The sequence below is a fragment of the Lissotriton vulgaris genome, chromosome 8, assembly GCF_964263255.1.
Source record: "Lissotriton vulgaris chromosome 8, aLisVul1.2, whole genome shotgun sequence".
NCBI classification, from domain to species: Eukaryota; Metazoa; Chordata; class Amphibia; order Caudata; family Salamandridae; genus Lissotriton; species Lissotriton vulgaris.
In genome coordinates this window covers 1,289,712,884-1,289,734,710 of record NC_141696.1, presented here as the reverse complement: position 1 = coordinate 1,289,734,710, position 21,827 = coordinate 1,289,712,884, and the positions used below count along the sequence as shown (strand labels likewise).

Here is a 21,827-nt window from a genome sequence, read left to right as displayed (position 1 = left end):
ATGAAATATTCATTTATAAGGCACGTAGAATCAGTGCAGTGGCTGGCCGAGACTGAATGATCCTTATAATTTAAAAAGCCATGTTTTCATTTTTTTCCTGAAAGCGAGGAGGTCCGTTTCCTTTTTTTAAAAATAGAGGGAGACTGTTTCAGGGATGGTAAGTGCTGCCTATGAAGCGTGTCCTGCCCCACTGTGCTTTCTTTGCTCTTGGAGCAATCACGTTAAATGCTGATTCTGAACAAAGAGGTCTGGGCGAATGTACCAGCGAAAGCTTAGCCTAAAATATTCGGGCCATCTCCATGAAGAGTCCTAAAAGCAATTAATTAGCGTATGCGTTTCTCAATGGGTAGCCAGTGGAGAAGCGGGAGGGCGGCTGATAGTGAGTTTTGCAGAGTCTGCAGCTTGTTAAGGCTTTTTTTCCTAATATTCACAAATAGTTAATTTGCGTAGTCTATTTTTGAAAGTACCAATTCAGAGATTACCATTTTTTGCAAATCTTTAAGTATAAAGGGGAAGATTTTTCTTAGTAGTTTCATGGTGAAGAAGGAGACACAGCTAACTCCGTTAACATGCCCTTCAAAGGTCAGTTGCCTGTCAAATATCACTCAAAGGTTTTTTACCTTAGTAACCGGGGAAGGAAGTTGGCCAAGATCAGACGGCCACCAATCTTGGGACCAGAAGGAGAGATCTTTTCCTAAGAGCAGTACCTCAGTCTTACTCAAGTTCAACTTTCGACAGTTTTGGACCATCCATTTACCAGTCTCCTGCATGCAGCTATGAAAACGCCTTGCTGTCTCTGTAGGAGACCACTAATTGGGTGTCATCTGCGTACGTAACTGCAGTGAACCTAAAAGATCTGATAAGATTGGCCAAAGACTCCACGTATATGTTAAAAAGGTTCAAGCTAAGAGACGACCCCTGGGTAATGCCACATGGGAGAGAAAAAGAGGGAGATTTTAGATTGTCAGCTGCTACAAACTATTCTGTTGGACAGGAACAATTTAGGAAGAGCGTGGGTTATGTCCCTTATCCCAATATCCACATGCCTGTTCAATAGGATATTGTGGTTTACAGTGTTGAATGCTGCTGATAGATCTAATAGAATCAGTACTGCACTGCTGCCACCATCCAGCGTGAGTCTGATCTGTTCAGACACGCTTACCAGAGCCAATTCTGTGCTGTGGTGTTTCCTGAAACCAAATTTTTCAGGGGTCTAGATGGCCGTGGTCCTCGATGAAAGCTGTCAGCTGAGAGCTGGTGGCTTTTTCTATTATTTAGTATTATGTCAAGAAGCGGCAATATATGGATTGACCAATAGTTACAGCGATTAGTGAGATCCAGATTTTTCTTTTTAAACCTAGGAAGGATAGATGTTATCTTCCAAACACTTGGAAATTGTCCTAGCTTGATTAAAAATGTGTGTTAGGTAGCCTGAAATAGTATTTGCTACTAGATGTGTGATATTAGGTGGGCATGGGTCTAAAGGGGATCCTGACTCTGTTTGTAAAAGAATAGTTTTAATTTTCTCTTAAGAAAGTTCACAGGAGGCTGTTAAAGTGGCCTTACATTCATTTCCCTTGGATTGGGATCCTGTTAGAATGATGGGTGTATTAGAGGAGTTGGAAGAAAAGTTTAAACACAGAGTTTACCTTCTCTTGAAAGAAGGTAGCCAATGAGTTACAAAAGGTTTGGTCAAGGTCCTAGTTTGCTTTTTCTGGTGGTTTGGCTAACTGTTTGACAGTGCCAAAATGTTCTTTAGAATAATGTTTCGCTCCTTCAATATTTTGGGTGAAGTATATGTTATTTTCTTTAATTATCATGTTGTTGTAAGTGGCTAATATGTGTTTATATTTATCTTTTTCCAGAGTTCTCATGGCGCCTCCATTTTCTTTCCTGTCTGCGACATGCTTGTTTTTGAAGTCTTAGGTTTTCTGTGCACCAAGGTTCTGATGGTATGCCCCTATTGCCCCTTTTAAATTTAACAGGTGCTGTTCTATCTTTAGCTTTATCCAGTAATTCCTGATATTGACTGTCTGCTTTGTCCAAGTCGTACATAGTGGAAGGACGAGTTTCTGCAAAAATTGCTTCTAGCTCTGTCTCTCTGACCTTGTTCTACTTACTGTAGGGCCTTATAGGTCGAGGTCTGTTGTTAATAGTGGTGAGTCGGGCTATTTTAATGTTGAACATAACCACTCAATGATCCGACTATACAAGTGGGAGGACTGCAGATGTTGCAAGATAAGGGCAGTCTTAGAAAATGCCAATGAGTCATTGGTTTGCATGATGCATTGGTTCTTTGACCAACTGCTCTAATCCTAGATTAAGCAATATGTCGATACGGTATGCTGCATCCGTGGTATCAGGATTATCCAAGTGCAAGTTCAAATCACCTAATATTGTGAAATCGGAGAAATTGATTTTTAAGTCTAAAAACTGGGAAAAAGTGGGTAGGAAAGCTGAACAGGCACCTAGAGGTCAATATAGTAGTATCCCATTGAAAGAATAACTCTTAGTGAGTTGTAGTTTGAATGCCATTGCCTTTAGTTCTTTCAAACTAGTGAGTTCCGTAAAGGACCCAATGAAAGACTGTTGATATTTTACAGCAATGCCTACTTTTTTTTTTTTGCTACCCTGTCGAGTCTGTAAATCAGAAAGCCTGAAGATTCGGTAAAGAATGCCAAATTTAGATCTTGTGCCTCTAAGAAGGCCACTAATTCCATGGCGTGCTTCAACAGGGATCGCACATTTATAAGTGCACACAGGACCTGTTTTACATCTGAAACACCCTTTTCTTCTGGTGATCAAAGGCTCTATTTTAAGATTGAGTCAGCTTCAGTTACATTCTGGGCAAGGCACTGAGTTCTCGCAATTAGCGGTGGACAACACAGGGCCCTTGCATATCCTACCTGGATTGAGTTCAGGCAGCTTGTCCATGGAATATCTGTGGGCTAGGTAGACAAACGGCCAAAGTGGCTGGCACTAGTTGCGTTCCGGGCACAGACGGGTCTGCCCTTAGGCGCGCCTTCACCTCGCCCATTTTTTTTTGTTCCACACATTTGTTATTGGGGTGTTGTAAGAAAGCACACGCAAATAGACAGGAGTAAAACAATTTCTGAGGGAAAATGTAAAAATGGATTAAAAAAAAAGCCTTTGATGCAGCAGGAGGCGGAGCTGGAAGAGCTGCTGGCGTGGGAGGGTGATTGATGGGCGGGGGGGAAGCAGATCCCTTTGAACCTGCTGCCTGCTTGTGGGGACTAGGAGGAAGGGTGACGATATGGGAGGAGAGATGCTGGCCTGAGGCAGAGCGCACCATATGGAGAGGGAGGGGGCTGCGCCGAGTGCAGGAGAAATGCAGCTAGCAGGGGGAAGGCTCGGGCAAGCTCGTGCACGAGGAGCTTGTCACGTGATTCGCTTCACGTGAACTGTTGAAAATCCGGATCGTAAAATGTCAGCTTTGTGGAGGGACGGCATTAGGTCTCTCTACGAGACCTAAAAAGCTGAGTCAGGAGAGGGGCGATCAAGGCACAAAACGTTTTTTAAAAATAGCAGAAAAGCCGTCCGGCCAGGGGGCCTTTGCTGTTCTGAGGCGGGCAATGGCAGCTATGACCTCCTTCGTTTGGATGTTTCTATCAAGATATTCAGTCGGAGCTTTAGTCAGGGCTGGCAGGGTGACAGAGTCAAGAAAGGCGGGCCTATCGGAGCTCTCCAATGGTGAGCTAGTGTAGAGGCTAGCATAGAAATCGCCTAAGGCCTCGGCAATGTCCCCATCTTCCGAGACGCGTCTACCATCCCCTCGACAGATCTCTTGGACCACTTGCCTGTGTCGGATCTCCCTCAGCTTGTGGGCAAGGAGGCGCCCACATCTGTCACCCCCAGTATAGTAGGCTTGTCTCAATCTCAAGGGTGCGAATTCCGCTCTATCCTGGTCGAGCTATGCGAGTTGTTGGCGCATGGCCTTAAGCTGACTCCACACTCGAGGGGCTCCCGTTCTCTGGTGCATCTGCTCCAGTTCGTTGGTTTGTTGGGTGAGTTCTTCCCGCTTACGCCTGCGCTCCACATTATCTGCAGCTGAAGTGGCTATAAATTCCCCGCGAACAACCGCCTTTAGCGCTGCCCACTGTGTCGCAGGTGTTGTGTCGGTGTTAGCATTATGTGAGAGGTAGTCGGTAGTGGAGCGCTATATACGCCTAACTACAGCCTCACGATGTAGGAGAGTGTCTCTGAGACGCCAAACCCTGGGTGGCCGTGACATGGGAGGGAGGGCAAGAGTGGCGAGTACCGGTGCTTGGTCAGAGAGGGAGGCAACACCTCTCTCAGCCTCTGTCGCAAGCGCGAGCACTGGTGTAGATACTGAAAAATAATCCAGCCTAGCTTATGTCTCATGAGCGTTGGTGTAATAAGAGTATTCCTTGCTATGGGGGTGGAAGCCTCTCCACAAGTCACATAAACCCAGATCGTGCAAACGGGTCAACCCTTCTGCAGAGAGTGCGCCAGCTTGGTGATTGCGTTGACAAGACCTATCCTTAGTTTTATCTAAAACTAAATTCAAGCGCGGTGAGGGCGGAGGGTAGGAATTGTTCTTGACCGTCATTCAGGGCTTACATGGAGCCAATAGTGAATATTAAGTACTGAGGGCAAATATAGAGACCAACAATCTACCTCTAATTTCGGCCACCTTATTCAGGACTTCCCCTCGAAACTGCTGAGCCACTAAAATCGCTACTCCAGCTGTTTTGGGAAGATCGGAGGAAAAGAATTGGGTGGGGTATTGCCGAGATCGGAGACGATGGCAATCCCTGGCTAGAACGTGAGTTTCTTGGAGAAGGCATAAATCTGCTTGGGTGTTTTCTAGGCATGACAGTACAGCTCTACGCTTCACAGGGTTATTAAGACCCCGCACATTTAAGGTAAGTATCTTAAGCGTGTTAGCAGGCATGTCCGGTATCTTAAGAGGACCAAGAGTATAGATAAAGTGTCATTTCTGGGGCTATTTAGGCGCGGAGTGGGCAGAAAACCCAGGGCATTATGGCAGAGCGGAGCTACATGACCCCTAAGAGGAGAGTGGACATGGAACACAGAAACCCCCTTCAAAATCAAAATCCTCAAATAAAGACAATGATGTTCCTCCCAGGCAGAAAGTGTACATGAAACACAGGACCCCCCCCCCCAAAAAAAGAGCAATGGAAGAATAAAGAAAACAACAACATATTATCCTTCGTCCGTTGATGAGTGGAGATGAGACCGTTCGAGGCAGTCTACCAGGAGTCGAAAAGCCCCCTGAAAAAAAGGTTAGTAAAACACTATCCATCATCAGTCGATGAATGGAAATAAGGCAGTATGGGGTAGTCTGCAAAGGTTCAAGACGCCCGCTCCCGCCAACAACCCAATCTTGAAACAAATCGGTTGGTCGGCCCATCGTAACTGCAATGTTCAGCCCGGTTGGGATTTGGACAGCTTGGAGGAAACGGTGTCAAGCGCCGTCTGCTGACCCTTTATTTCACTGGGAACAGCAACATATCGTCCATCATCCATCAGTGATTGGAAATGGGGCAAATCGGGCAATCTATCAGAAATCGGGGAGCCCCTTGAAGAAGAGATTGTTAACACATTGTCCATCATCTGTCGGTGAGTGGAAATAAGACAATATGGGTAACCTACAAGGAATCAAAAAGCCCCCTCCCGCCAACAGCCCAAGGCATGAAACCAGTCAGTTAACCGGCCCTTCGTAGCTACAACATTCAGCTTGGTTGGGATTTGGACAGTTCTGCGGAGACAGTCTCATGAGCTGACTGCTGACCCTTCGTGATCTCTGCAGGAGGAGGCCTTATGGGCCGACGCTTTCAGCCCTGGTGGCGCCATCGAGGTTTAGTGTCGTCCACGTCCGTTTTCAGGTTCTCATCGCCGCTCTCCTCCGAGGGGGGCTCCACTCCCAGCAATCTCCAAGCCTCTGACAAGGAACGAAGCTGGTACAGTTTATTTTCCAAGTGAAACACCAGGCGGAATGGGTGGCCCCAACTATAGGGGAGGTTGCGTGGCTGTAGGTGAGCAGTGATGGGCTTGAAGGTTCTGCGCTTTTGGAGAGCTGACAGATCCTGATACAGGACCGGCGTCTGGTCGCGGAACTTCAGGGGATGCATTTGGCGAGCATTTTGGAGAATATCTTCTTTGGTGCGGTAGTCCTGGACGCAAACCAAGATGTCTGACGGCAGAGCTGACACGGCCCGCGGGGCCACACTCTGTGCGCTCGGTCCAGGCGTAGTTCTGTTTCGAGAGGTCTGCCCAAGATGTGGTTAAAAAGCTCCCTCGTGTACCTGAAGAGGTCCTTCGTGTCGGCGTCTAACTTCACACCTCTAATCCGGATATTGTGGCGCCGGGAACGGTTTTCTAGGTCGTTGAGATGCGTCTGAAGGTCTACCTGCTGGCCATGAATTCTGAGAACCTCCTGTTGCAACGCCGCAAATTCCGTGTCCCACCCGTCGCTCTTCTCTTCTAGTTCAGCGACTCGTTGCCTATGCCATCCATGTCTCTTCGGACATCCTTGATCTCCGCGGTGAACTCTCATTTGAGTGTGTGGTTGTCTTCTCTCAGCGCAACGAACATGGATTCTAGAAATGCTTTAGTGATCGGTTCCGTACCTTCATCCCTGTCAGCAGCCTGCTGGTTAGCCTGTACCCTCGCAAATAGGTCCTTCAGATTCTTATCTTTGCTCCCTCGGGAGGAGGACATGTCGTGCTCAGAACTGAGTTCAGAGGAGACCCTAAGTCGGCTGGGGCAAGTCCTGTCTCCTGCCGTGATCTCCCTCAATACACCACGTCCAGCACAATAGCTGGGCTTCTCTCTTTCCCCTGACACTGAGTGCCTGCATCTTGATAATGCCCCTACCAAAGCACCAAAGCCACTGTCTCTATGAGCGCCGGGTCCACTTTGGCCAACTTCTCCCCAACGTACAGCGCTGTCAAACCTTGCGGTGTGGAGGCTGGAAGGTCAGGTCCCCACCTTGGCTATGAGGTCCACCGCTAGGCCTCCGGGGCCTCGATCCTCGGCAGGTAATGGGCGGCGTTCCCCCTGTGCCTCCGCCGGGGTTCAGGGTCCCAAACCTCACCGTGGTCTCGCTGAAGGAAGCTGCTCTCTGTCTGTTTAGGGGGACAGTCAGACACTAGGCCTGAACCAGGCCGCAGATCTCATCTCATGGCATGACCTCACTCTTCGCTCCTCATGGCGGCCACGCCCAGATTCGGAGCGCCGTCCGTAGTGCACCCCTCCCTCACTCCCAGTGGAGCAGGGGACCTCCGGTGCAGGCCGTGTCTCGGACCGGGCCTGGAAAGCAAGTCTGGCGCCGCATCACGCTTGGTCCCCAGTACCCTCAAGCCGGTAGGCAGTGGCCGCTCATCCCTGTGCTGTCTGTGTGCTTCACTCCAGGCCGCGGGCAGCGCCGCCGATCTCCTCTACAGCCGCGCCGCCCTGGGAGGGCACCTGAAACGCTGACGGGCCCTCTACCGTTTGGAGCGCATGCAGAGCCTGCAGCTCTCACCCAAGATGGCGGACGGGGCGTTTGCTTCTCACTCTGCAGCAGGATTCCGATCGGAGAACCACCTCGGCTCCGTCTGCTGCTGACCCTCACTCAAGCGCCCTAAATCACCACAGCCTGCCTTTCTTCTTGTCGGGCCTCACAGGAATCGCTCCTCCGATGCCTTGGACCCCCACCTCGGTACTGCTTCTCTTCAGGCCCCTCTGCGTGGCCTCTCTGGCATGTCGCCCCCTCGGTCGTTCATCTCTCTCCACAACAATCGCACTCCCTAGGGCACGCTGCAGCCCCGGCACGCACCCCTCAGGATCCACAATCAAACGAGCCCTGGTGCTTGAGCCAGTAATCTCCACAATGGCTAGAAGCTGGTGCTTTGGCGGGCCGTCAGCGGGAGCTTCTGAGCATTACGTCTATTCACACCGCCATCTTGACCACGCCCCCCTATTGTTACATTTACAGGCCGTCATCTGCAGTGGGCGTGTCTAGGGCGTGATGACACAGTGCTGAGAGCGCAGGCTAAAAAACTAGTTTGCAATTTCTGATTCCCTCACTTGAGTCCAGCAACCCCACCTGTTCCGCAGCAAGCTCCTTTACAGCAGGCACTACTGGTAAAGAAATACAAACTAAAGTAAGAAGGATTAAAAACAGTGGAAGCATAAAAGAATCTTTGGTGTGATGTCAGGACGGCATATGGGGATTTGTAGCTAGCTGTATAGAAGGTCGCAATATGTAAAGCCACTACTTTAACTATATAGTGGCCTAAATTGGTACTAATTAACATTACTAAATTCTCACCCGGCTGTCATCCATTGGCATTACTGGTTCTGCCTTAGAGTGGTTGACTTTGTTTTTGGACAACTGGACTCAGCAGGTGTGGCTGCCCCCCTATTCATCCTCGGCCAAGCTTCTTTCCACCGGGGAACCACAGGGCTCCACATTAAGCCCTTTGCTGTTTAATATCTACCTGACCCCCTTGATCTTCCTGGCTGAAGAACTAGGTGCTAAAATAATAGCCTATGCAGACGACACGCAGCTGCTGTTCACTTGGCCGGGTACTGATCTGGACACTTCATCTGTCCAGACCTGCCTCTCTTCAGTCTTCAACTGGCTCGCACTTGCCCAGTTAAAGTGCAATGAAGATAAATCGGAAATTCTTCTCTACCGGCAGTTCCCTTCCAACTTCAGAGAATCTTTGTGGCCTCCGTATGTTCCTCACCCTAGCTGTTTTGGCAAACCGGCAAAAAATCTGGGGGTATGGTTCGAGGAAAATGTAAAATTTGATGAGCATATTAAAAAACTTACCTGCGGCTGCTTTGGTACTCTTAAAGCTCTCCGCAGATTTTTTCCTCTGCTTCCGAGGATGGCCAAACAGTGGCGAGGGCTCTCATTCTTTCTCGCCTTGACTACTCTAATGCCTTGTTCATCTGCATCCCGGCCTACCTGACCACCCGCCTTTAGATTATACGGAACGCGGCGGCTAGACTTCTCTTTAACATCTCGCGGAAGTCTATCTTCCGACAACACCTGCGCAGCTTGCATTGGCTCCCAGACGCTCAACGGGTTATATTCAAAACACTTACTTTTGCACATAGAGCCATTCACGATCAGGGGCCACTTTACCTGAGGAAACGCTTCTCCCTCTCCCTACCCAACCGTCCCCTCCGGTCAGCCACTCAATACCTGCTGGCTGTTCCACGCTTCAAACATATGCGTCTTGGCGGGCACTCCATCGCTGTGAAAGCAGCTGTTGCCTGGAACTCCCTTCCTCTGATGCTACACGCCACCCAGAATTTCAATCTTTTTAAAAAGGCACTCAAGACCCATCTCTTTAAAATGCCGGTCTAATTCTTCGAGCTCTTCTGTTCACTGCCTATCTGCATCTTTACGCACCAGGATACTCCTGAGTAATTGAGCGCGCTACAAAACCACCCATAACATAACATAAGAGAGGGATTTTCAGTTACTGACTAGAAGATTGGAGGAGGGCCGCACGTAACACGCCTAGACAACGGGCCGAGCTAAGCTGTGATGTGGATGGTCTCCTCCGGGCTCCCCCAGGGCTACGGGCGGAAGCAACTGGCAGCAAGTGAGCGGAGACGGACTGCAGGGGGCCACAGGACAAGCGTAGGTCTCGGACATGGACAAGGACCTTGAGGGAGAAGTGGCGGCAGAGGGTAAGCGCGAGTGCCTGTCCAGTAGCCTAGCAGTTACTAGCGTGATCCTCTGCCTTCCTCCTACCATGTTCCTGCTCTCCCGCCCTGCGTTCCGGTGGACGCTTCTATTGGGAGGCTGGGAGCTGAGCGCAGGGGCTTGGGTTGTGCAGGGGAGGCGCCAGTATTGCACCCGGCTGGTCTGCGGTTGGTCTGCGGTTGGTCTGCGGTGTCCCAGGGTCACAGAGGGGGCTTACAGCAACAGTCTGGCCTGGTGAGAGCTTCGAGTGAACATAGGAGCTGCCAGCTGCCTCACAGCGAGTGTTAGAGAAAAGAGGGTCAGTGTTAGCCCGCCAAATTACAAAACTGCAAAAACTTTCAAATTTGAAGCTCCCCTTGAAGCGGCTCCCTAGCCCAAGAGATTACAAGAGAAGATTAAGATTTATTTTCAAAGACTTACCCTTACCTTGGATGTACACTTCGAGGTTCAGGATCGTATCAAAAAGAAAACATATAGCTTTAGTTTCACAGGCACAAGCATAAAGCATAAAACACAACTTGGATTGTTGAACTGTGGAACTTCTGCCAGCCCTTACTTTCATCTAATTTTTACATACATTTTACTTTAACCTGCCACAACTCTTGGACCCAGGAGGTAGGAGTTATGGAGTGTAGTCGAGAGTTCCTTTCGTAGAAAGTAGTTTCTTGATTCAAAGATGATCTAATTTGGAAGGGTCCCCGCTCCTGCCTTTATCCTAAAGAAAGGGGTGGGTACGCGACTAGGTCCTGCCCTAGGGGTGGGACCAGGAAGGGGGGTGGTTACACCCCTCTCCCATGCCGGACTTTCCCCAGGCCAGGGGCTGGGGTGCCCCTGGAACTGGTTCTAGCCGGCAGATGCGTATTGAGCACCGGGGTGCCACTTGCAGTCACCTTCCTGTAAAGCCCTGCCTACCCAGGATACACAAAACCCTGTCTGGGATGGTGCTAGCACCGCCCCTGACAGGAAACCCTTTGTCCAAGCTCCTCTCGCTGGAAGGACTCCCAGCTGCAGGGGGTCAGACTCGTGTCTGTGGTGGCAGCATCCATTTTGTGATGCTGAGGTTTGAGTTAACTTTAACCGGGGTTCACAGTTACATACATGTCGTGTCTCTCTAGAAGGGTGGAATGCTAACCCCGTCGCCAGAATTGGCGAGGGGTTAGTATTCCAATTCGTATGACACCTTACTCGACATGTTTTGATAAAACGATACCAAAGATAGCATTTAACCGCGAGGATTATAATGCACTTAAGAGTATATGGTATGCGTTATCATGGAACAGCTATTAGGACTTGGTTCCGCAAGCTGCAAACTGGCTCAGCTCATGCCAGAGCACCATCTCACACGATTCCAAGCACTCTGCCTTCAGGATTGTCAAGGCCTGCCATAGGAGTGACTGACAGGAATCTGTGTGTCCATTTTTAGGGTTAGATATAGGTATACTATATCTAAAGCAAAGGGTGATTACACCACCTTGCCCCAGCTGTCGTGCAGCCAGTTGTGTCAGATTTAGATGGCAAGCCAGGGGTGGCATAATACATGCTTCAGCCCCTGGTAGGCCCTGGGTACACCTATGCTCTGAGTTACAGGGTCTGATAAGGTGGCCCAGTACCAATTGGTAATGTACCTAAGGTACATGGAATCCATTTTAGAGAGAGAACAGTAGGCCTGGGGTCCTGATTGTCAGGGTCCCAGGCCAACTAAGTCGGAAAACCAGCAAAACACCAGGCAAAAAGTTGGGGGCAACCATAGTCAGGTATCCACCTTCCTACACGAACCACGACGATTACATCACTGGTCTGGTTGCTCCAGACTGGCCCTTGCTCCCTTCCAAGAGGGGAGCACCCCGGACCCTCCTGGTCCACACCAGACGCCATCTTGACTCCACCGCGTGGGCTTGACTTTGCCAAGGTTTGTTGCCCCAATCCTAGGCCCAGCATCGCCGACAGCAAACACCTTCGTTGGACAGCTCGCACCTCCAGCCTGGTCGCCGACAACGCCTCCTGGTCCGAGGGACAGCAGAGTCCAGCGTCGCCCACTCACCTGGTCGAGGTGACTTCATCCGGTGCCATCCTGGTGCCCACCTAATCACTGGCTAGTGATTAAGTACTGAGTCCCCTCTGCTTTCAGGTCGTCTCCATCATCGATCCAGGCTTGGATCACTCCGAACATCATCACTGGTCGCCTGCCAGCAACTTCTTCTTTCAGGCTCCATAGACTTCAACGAGGATTCCCGACGTCTTTTGAACCCTATGCAGCTGCGGCCCCTGGGCTAGGTAACCTTAGCATTTCGGTGCTCCAACGTAGGTTCACTATCTAAGTGTCCAGATCCTTTTTCGTTTTCAGTCTATCTAGTCGGATTCGTCCGATAACAGTAACTTTACGAATACTAGCATCCATAGACTTGGTCCCGCATCCCGCGTGAGAATGCACACTCTGCACCCAATCTCCCTAGGCCTCCTGCTCCTAACCTTAGGGTTCAGTAGTGTAGTCCTAGCGATCCTGAAGCCTCTGGATCTTGTTACTTACCTGCTAGTATTTCGCATTCCACTTTTAGAGTATATGGTTTTTCGTGCCCTCGGGCATTTGTGTAAATTGTGCAACTTAAAGTATTTTCGTAAGAGTTTTGTTGTGTGCTTAGCTCCCTGACTCATAAAGAGATCAGGGTAGACTTGTTATAAATAAATATCCTTTTATTTTCATAACAACTTGTGTGGTGTCCTTTCACTTGGTGTTCAAGGGGTATATGTGATGGTATAACAGCTGGCTTAACACGCCCTCTAGAGTTTAGCCTAAAGACTGCTCTTGTCCATGCTACTAGGATAGCTGGTCTATAAGGTTGACTTACAACCAATCATCAATAAGGGTCGTTTGGTATGATACACAGTGATCGCTGGTTCAGGTCCTGACAGCCCTCGACCCTGGAGACTGGATGATAGCGTTGGACTTGGAGGACGCATATTTTCACATCCCTGTCCTGCTGGCCCACCGGAGTCACCTGTAGTTCACAGTAGCATTTTCAGTTTGCCGTGTTCCCCTTTGGCCTTTTCCAGCGCCCCTCGGGTGTTCTCGAAGGTGATGGCGGTGGTCACAGCTCACCTGCGCAGGTCGGGGGTCTCAGTCTTTCCTTACCTCGACAACTGGTTGTTGAAGGTGGGCTCGCACCAGGCGGTTGTCAACCACCTTCAGACTACGGCCGATCTCCTGCATTTTTGGGTTCTCCTTCAACGTGCCGAAGTCACACCTGAGTCCCTCCCTGAAGCTCCCCTTCATTAGAGCGGTTCTGGATTTGACGCTGTTTCAGGTTTATCCTCCCGAACAGCGAGTCTGGGATATTCAGGCTATGATTCTGATCTTTCAACCTCTGTCTCGGGTTTCAGTCCGGATGACCCTCTGACTTCTGGGCCTGATGGCCTCCTTCATCCTGCTGGTGACACATGGCAGACAGCATATGCGGGCTCTGCAGTGAGACCTGAAGTTCCAGTCTGAACTCGGCCGTGGTTCAATATCTCTTTCTGCAGTGGGGTGAGCCTTGGTTAGATCTATTTGCCACCGAAGAGAACGCGCAATGTCAGCAGTTCTGCACGTTGGAATTTCCAAGGCGGCACTCGCTCGGCGACGCTGTTAGTCGCGAGTGGAGTTGCGGTCTGCTTTACGCCTTTCCGCCTATACCACTTGTGCCCAGAGTGCTGAAGAAGATTCGGTGCGACCTGGCCCAAGTCATCCTTGTGGCTCTGGATTGGGCACAAAGATACTGGTATCCCGTGCTTCTCGGCATGGCGATCGATCCCCTGATCCGACTGCCTCTTCGGAAGGATCTTCTGTCGCAGCAGCAGGGGATGGTCCTGCACCCGAACCTGTCCAACCTCCACCTCCATGCATGGAGATTGAGCGGCAATAGTTGACAGCTTTCGATCTTCCTCCCAAAGTCTGTGATGTCATTCTGGCAGCCAGGCATCCCTCCACTAAGACGGTACACGCCTGCAGGTGGAACAAGTTTGTGGCATGGTGCACAGCGAAGGCTGTGGATCCCCTTTCTGCCCCTCTTTCAGAAGTTCTTATGTTCCTTCTTTCTTTGGCCCGGCAGGGCTCCGCTCCGGGCACTACCAAAGGTTATCTTTCGACTATGTCCTGTTTTTTACGACTTCCAGATCAGTCTTCTCTTTTTAATTCCCCGGTTGTTAACCGTTTCCTGACTGCCATAACATATCTGATTTGCGCTCCCTTCGATCCCCTTCATTCCTGTCCTTTGCATCTTCTCACTCTCAAGACTGCTTTCTTGGTAGCAATCACCTCTGCCAGAAGAGTGAGTGAGCTCCAGGCTCTATTTTCAAAACATCCTTTCCTTTCGGTTCATCTGGACAAGGTGGTTTTAAGGACCCATCCTTCTTTCTTGCCAAAGGTTGTCACGCCCTTCCACATTGGGCAGACCATCACTTTACCCACCTTCTTTCCGCCTCCGCATCCTTCACGGGAGAAGGAAAATCTCCACTGTCTGGACCCAAAACGGGCGCTCGCATTCTATCTGCAGCGTACACAGCAGTTCCGGGTGGATGACCAGCTATTTGTTGGCTATGTGGGCGCCTAAAACAGTCAGGCTGTGCATAAACGGGACATCTCGCTGTGGGTCATTCTGTGCGTCAAAGCATTTTACTCCTTGGCTAAGAAGGAGCCTCCTGTGGGGCTGCGTGCCCATTCGACCAGGACAACTGCAGCCACTACTGCCTTGGGACGCGGCGTTCCCTTGCAGGACATTTGTCAGGCAGCTATGTGGGCCTCGCTGCACACGATTACCAAACATTACTGCCTTGACAATCGGGTCCGAAGAGATGGCTTCTTTGGTGGTTCTGTTCTGTGGGAGAATAGGGTCTGCTTTCCTATGGTCACCCCAGTTTTTGCTTTTTGCTTCACTGGTTTTCGACTTAATGTAGCTGTGGGCCTGCTAATCCGAACCACAGCCCAGCTGTTCTCTCTCTAAATTCAATACAATGTACTTTAGGTACATTACAAATTGGGAATTGGGTCACCTTATGAGCCCCTGTACAGTGTACTATAGGTACCCAGGGCATAGGTGCATCCAAGGCCTACCAGGGGCTGCAGAATATCTTTTGCCACCCCTAGCTCGCCATCCAAATTGACACATCTGGCTGATCACTCAGCTGGGGCAAGGTCCTGTAATCACCCCTTGCTTAGATATAGTATTTCTATATCTAACCTTATATCTAGACACATATACACCTATAAGTCACTCCTATGGCAGGCCTTAACAATCCTGGAGGCGGAGTGCTTGATTTTATGTGAGATGAGGCTCTAGCATGAGCTGAGCCTGTCTGCAGCTTTCGGAACCATGTCCTTGTAGCTGTTCTAGGAAATAGCATACCATATACTCTGAAGTGCATTATGAACCTCGCGGTTAAATGCTAACTCTGGTTTGTCTTTATCAAAACATGTCGGGTAAGGTTTTATATGCTTTGGAATACTACCCCCTCGCCAGTCCTGGCGACGGGGGTAGCATTCCACCCTTCTAGAGGGAGAAGACATGTTGTTCCTACTAATCCCAGTTAAAGTTAACCAGAGCCTCAGCATCACAAAATGGATGCTGCTGCCACAGACACAAGTCTGACCTCCTGCTGCTGGGAGTCCTTGCAGCGAGGGAGGCTTGAACAATAGGTTTCCTGTCTTGGGAGGTGCTAGTACCAACCCAGTCAGGCTCTAGTGTATTGGGGCAGGAAGGGCTGAAAGAAATGGGACACTGCCTGGGGCCCACAAGGTGTCCCATGCATAGTCCAGTTCAAACAGGTGCTGGGGCACTCCAGCCCGAGCTCTGGTGCGAAACTGGACAAAGGGAAAAGGGTGTAACCACCCCCTTCCCTGGTCCCACCCATAGGAGGGACCTAGCAGGTAATCCAGCCCCTAGATTTGGTATATAGGTAGGAGCTGAGTCCCAAGACTTTAGATTTGATCCTGACTGAAACTTGAAACGAAACTCTGGACCTTCGACGTTCTACTTGAAGATAGAAGACTGAAGAAACTCCATTGTGGTCAAGGAGTGACCACCCTGCACAAGCGGGCACCATTCAATCGATCAACGGTTTGCTTTGTCGTTGCTCCCGCTGGAGCCCGAACAAAGAGCCTGACAAGACCCAGTCTTCCTTCAGCCCGATCCACAGCCCCAGCAAAGCTGAGACCCGTGGAGGCGACGCGAGACGTGGGTTATCCATCTTGGAAAGCCAGCGAATTGCTTTCCGTGCAACTTCAGAGGCACCCTCGAAGTTGTGCATTGGGGATTGAGAAGCCCCGAGCACCAACTGCACCGAAGATCAGCCCTCCACACTCATCGAGTTCTGCATGGGGCCCTTCTGCATTTTCCTGCTCGACGCGTCTGTCCGGTCACTTGCCCGTTGACTAGTGGCCTCTGTGACGGTGACGACGATCCTACGAATTTCCACCGCTGGTCTGGTTGCTCCAGACTGGCCCTTGCTCCCCTGAAAAGGAGCAGCCCATCAGACCTTGCTGGTCTGATTAAGAAGCCAACTTCGATTCCTGCGTGGGTTGCCTTTGCCAAGACTTGTTGACTCCAATCCGGAAGCCGACACCACCAACAGCTAGAGCCTTCGTGGGGCAGTCCGTGACTGACTCCTGGTGGTTGTCGACGCCTCCTGGTCCACGTGGCTGCAGAGACAAGCTTCATGACATCACCTGGTTCCTTCCTGGTCACTGGCTAGTGACCCAGACTCTGTCCCCTCTGCTTTCAGGTACTCTTCATCCTCGACCTGCCCTTGGATCGAACCGCACACTTCTCTCCTGGTCGCCTGCAGCATCTTTCTCCAAGGCTTCATAGGATTCAGCGACGAAACCCCACACACATTGACACCTATGCACCCGCTTCCTGTGGGTGAGGTAACGCAAGTACTTCGGTGCTCCTGTGGGTATTGACTATCCAACTGTCTAAGTTTCAAGTAACTTTCTCCTAGTCCATCCGGAAGTGACCTAAAAGAACTAGTTTCCAATTCTTTCGTTCCTATTCTAACTATATGGTAACTTGCGTGTGTGTAAAGACACTGCACACGCCTCCCGTGGGCCTCCTACTTCCTATCCTTTGGTAGTCCAGTGTAGCCCCAGGGATGCCCTAGGCCTATCCTTTGTTCGTGACGTGGTTCTTATACCACTATTTTAGTTTATGGTTTGACGTGCCCCTAGGGTGCAACTGTATATTGTGCAACTTATTGTATGATAATTAAGTATCTTGTTATGTGCTTGTGCCTCTGACCTCATAAAGAGTTCAGAGGGGTTGTTTAGAAATAAATACATATATATTTTATATATATCCTGTGTGGTGTCCTTTCATTTGGTATTAAAGGGATTGCATATGGTAAAACAGCTGGCCTTACATGCCCTCTTGAGTTTAGCCTAAGACTGCTTTGTCCATGCTACCACTAGCATAGCTGGTCTATAAGGTTGACTTTACAACCATCACCATAAGGGTTCTTTGGAGTGGTGCAAGGTGCTCACTAGAATAGTGAACATCATATACCAGGCCAACTTCTCACATGTTCTCCGTTACTTTCTGGTGTAATTTAGTTTGCAGACCCACCACTGTGTTGGTATTGCTGGGATATCTATTCTAAGGTAAGGAATCTATCACTAACGTGTCTCTTTCAGATGCACAAGTTACTACTTGTGTAACGATATATCTGTGAGAGACATTAGTTAGTGATAGATTCCTTACCGCCCCACCCATCCTCCCCATTCTGCAAACTGATTACTAGGGTTAAGGTCATCCCTTTTCTGAGCCCTAGTTTTCAATGCACCAGTGGTCAGTACCTTGCATGGCTCTGCGTTCCTGGCATGGAAAGTCGTGTACAGAACTGATGTCATCTCGCATGGGTAACGCCTAAGTAGTCTCCGTGACGTCATCTCGGCGCTTACGACTCCAGCGACGGATGTGGAGCTGTTGGACGCCACCTAATGATGCGTAGGGGTACTGCTAGTGAAACTTTCCGGATCAAGTCTGACGCCTGGGGATATTCTAAGGTAAGGAATCTATCACTAACTAATGTCTCTTACAGATATATTGTTACACAAGTAGTAACTGTAGGAGAGTGGGGTCTGCAATCCTATGGTCACCCCCGATTTTTGCTTTTTGCTTTTTGCTTCACTGGTTTACGACTTTCCCTGGCTGTGGGCCTGCTAATCAGACCCATCGCCTAGCTGTTCTCTCTCTAAATTGACAAGCATGTACCTTAGGTGCATTTACCGATTGGTACTGGGCCACCTTATCAGTCCCTGTACAGCCTACCTTAGGTATCCAGGGCATAGGTGTACCCAGGGCCTACCAGGGGCTGAAGCATGTATTATGCCACCCCTGGCTGGCCATCCAAATCTGACACAACTGGCTGCACGACAGCTGGGGCAAGGTGGTGTAATCACCCTTTGCTTTAGATATAGTATCTCTATATCTAACCCTAAAATGGACACATAGATTCCTATCAGTCACTCCTATGGCAGGCCTTATCAATCCTGAAGGCAGAGTGCTTGGAATTATGTGAGATGGTGCTCTGGCATGAGCTGAGCCCGTTTGCAGCTTGCGGAACCAAGTCCTAATAGCTGTTCAATGATAACGCATACCATATACTCTTAAGTGCATTATAATCCTCGCGGTTATTTGCTAACTTTGGTATCGCATTATCAAAACATGTCGAGTAAGGTGTCATACGAATTGGAATACTGACCCCTCGCCAATTCTGGCGACGGGGTTAGCATTCCACCCTTCTAGAGGGACACGACATGGATGTAACTGTGAACCCCGGTTAAAGTTAACTCGAGCCTCAGCATCACAAAATGGATGCTGCCACCACAGACACAAGTCTGACCTCCTGCTGCTGGGAGTCCTTCCAGCGAGGGAGGCTCGGACAAAGGGTTTCCTGCCTTGGGAGGTGCTAGCACCACCCCAGACAGGATTTTGTGTATTAGGTAGGACAGGGCTCAAAGGAATGAGACATGCCTGGGGCACACAAGGTGTCCCTGTGCATACACCGGTCAGAACCAGTTCCTGGGGCACTCCAGCCCCAGAGCTGGCGCAAGACCGGACAAAGGAAAGGGGGTGTAACCACCCCCCTTCCTGGTCCCACCCAGAGGAGGGACCTAGTCATAGTGCAGCCCCCTTTAGCTGAATAAAGGTAGGAGCTGGTCCCATTCCAAATTAGATTATCCTGATCAACTTCACAAGAAGAAACTCTGGACCTCGACGTTCTGCTCCACAGAAGACAGAAGGAATCTCCCTTGTGGGCAAGGAGTGTCCACCCTGCATCTGCAGGCACCACCAGCGTACCGCGACTTCCCTTTGTCGTCTTCCTGCAAAGGATCCAGACTTCAGATCCCGATGAGATCCGGATTCCCAGACCTCTCCGACCTCAACCCACATCTGCAGCCGAGCCGAGACCCGTGGGTGCGACGAGACACGTGGTACCGGCCATCTTGAAAGAAGCAGCACTTCGCTCCAGCACGACTCCCGAGGCATCCTCGTCCAAGTGCTTTGGGGACTGAGAAGCCCCGACCCCGAGCAGCTCCTGCATCGAAGATCAGCCCTCCAGCCTCCACGAGATCTGCGTGGGGCCCTTCTGCCTGCCTGCTGCTCGACGCGTTGTCTGGTCACTTGCCGGCTGGCTAGTGACCTCCTAGACGACGAACACCGACAACTTTGCTGCTGGTCTGGTTGCTCCAGACTGACCCTTGCTCCTTTCCAAAAGAGGAGCACCCCGGACCCTCCTGGTCCACTCCAGACGCCGTTTCCACTCACCGCGTGGGTTGCCTTTGCCAAGGCCTGTTGAACCCGAATCCGGAGACGACACAGCCGACAGCAAGAGTCTGCGTGGGACAGCTCGTGCCTCTATCCTGGTCGTCGAAGACACCACCTGGTCCACGTGGCTGCAGAGACAAGCGTCCACCTTCACTTGATCGCGACAACGACATCTGGTTCCACTCCTGGTTCCACTCCAGTCACTGGCTAGTGACTTTGAACATTGTCCCCTCTGCTTTCAGGTTCCTCTCTTCACCAATCCACCCTTGGATTGCACCGGACATCTTCATCCTGGTCGCCTGCAGCATCTTTCTTCAAGGCTCCATAGACTTCGACGCGGAAACCCGACACGACTTCGCACCTATGCACCCGCAGCCTGTGGGTGAGGTAACACGAGCATTTCGGTGCTCAAGGGTAGCTTGACTGTCCTAGTGTCCAGTTCCATTGTCGTTTCAGTCCTATCTAGTCAGGAACGTCCGTACTCACCTTTTCTTTAAACTGTACTGTCCATAGACGTTGGTACGCATCTCGCGTGTGAGTTCACACTCTGCACACGCGCTCCGTGGGCCTCCTATTACTTACCTCAAGGTAGTATAGCGTGGTCCCAGCGATCCTACAACCTCTGGACAGCTCCATTCCTTTAATTGACTTTCGCATTCCATTTTTTTAGTATATGGTTTGTCGTGCCCCTAGGGCACCATTGTAAATTGTGCAACTTTTTATTTTTCCTAAGAGTTTGTCATGTGCTTAGCCCTCTGACCTCACAAAGAGTTCAGAGGTGTATGTTAGTTAATAAATAACTGTTTATTTTCATAACTAACTGTGTGGTGTCCTTTTCATTTGGTATTCAAAGGTTATATGTGGTAAAACAGCTGGCTTCACATGCCATAAAGAGTTAAGCCTAAAGACTGCTTTGTCCATGCTACCATTATGATAGCTGGTCTGTAAGGTTGACTTGCAACCAAAGCTCCAGAAGTACTTACCAGGTGAAAATAATGGAGGAAGCAAAATGACTGGGGTCCTGATTAGCAGGATCCCAGTCAGAATAGTCAAAAAAAGATAGACACCAGCAAAAAGTGGCCGTATCCATGAAAGTAGATCCTTCTTTACTACACTCTTGCATAATTGTTCTCTCAAAAATATCTGCCCGAAGTGTCATCAAGCTTCAGACTTTATCATCAATGCCTTCATAACTGAACATCTACCCAGGCAAACTGGTTCTTCATACTGAGGCTTCCATTCTGCCAAAAGTTGTCACTCCCTTTCATGTAGGCCAGTCACCATGCCTGCTTTTTATGCTCCACACATCCTTCCAAGGAAGAGGACCCTAATCCACTGTCTGGACCCAAAAAGAGCGCTGCAGTTATACCTTGACCACACAAAATTGTTCCTGGTGGACGACCAACTGTTTGTGGGGTATGTTGGAGCATAGAAGGGAATTTTCATGCTGAAGCGGACCATTTTCCAATGGATCATGCCCTGCATTAAAATCTTTATATGCACTGACCAAGAAGCGACTGCCTGAGGGTTTGTGTGCTCATTCCACCAGAGCCAAAGCTGCAACCACGGCATTAGCACTCAGAGTTCTGGTCTTAGACATCTGTCAGGCATCAACGTGGCCATCTCTGCAAATGTTTACCAAGCACTACTGCCTGGATGGTCAGGTCCTTTGGGACAGGCACTTTGCCCAATTGGTCCTGCAGTACTTCCTACTTCTGTAAGGTATTGCTTGGGTATGTATTCCAAGGGAAGGAATCTGCGGCTAGAAGAGACTATCAGATCAACAATTTACTTACCTTCGGTAAGGGCTTGTCTGCTATAGACTGTCTAGCCACCAACCTTCCCCATCTGCTAACAGATTTCTAGTGATAAGGTCTTCCCATTTCAGGGCCCTACTTTCCCACACTAGTGGTCGGTGTTCTAGGTGGCTCAGCGCTCCTGTTATGAAAAGGCACGAAAAGAAGCTGACAGCCCACTGAGATGGCCCCAATATAAGCACCGCTCACATCACTTCCAGGTCAGAAAACAGCAATGATGGCAAGCGGAGCCGAATTATGCTACCTACCAGAATGCAGGGGTACTGCTCACAATATATGTCTGGATCCAGTCTGATGCATGGGGATAATTTTAAGATAAGAAATCTGCAGCTAAATAGTCTCTACCAGATAGAACATTGCCGAAGTAAGGAAAGGGCCTCCTTTTGGCAATGTCGCCTCCATTTATTGCCCTAGTACTGATGATTTTCAACTAAAAGTGAACTGTGTCCCTTCTATCCCGCCCCTGTGCCACTGCTCTTTCCCTTAAAATAAGGTTAA

At 49.8% G+C, this 21,827-nt stretch overlaps 1 protein-coding gene across 1 annotated transcript in view; it reads left to right on the top strand.

Moving 5' to 3' along the window:
• The window catches only part of RNF17 (ring finger protein 17), a 2,333,865-nt gene that overhangs the window by 1,888,829 nt on the left and 423,209 nt on the right, over positions 1 to 21,827 (top strand). The gene's annotated exons all lie outside the window — the stretch shown is intronic.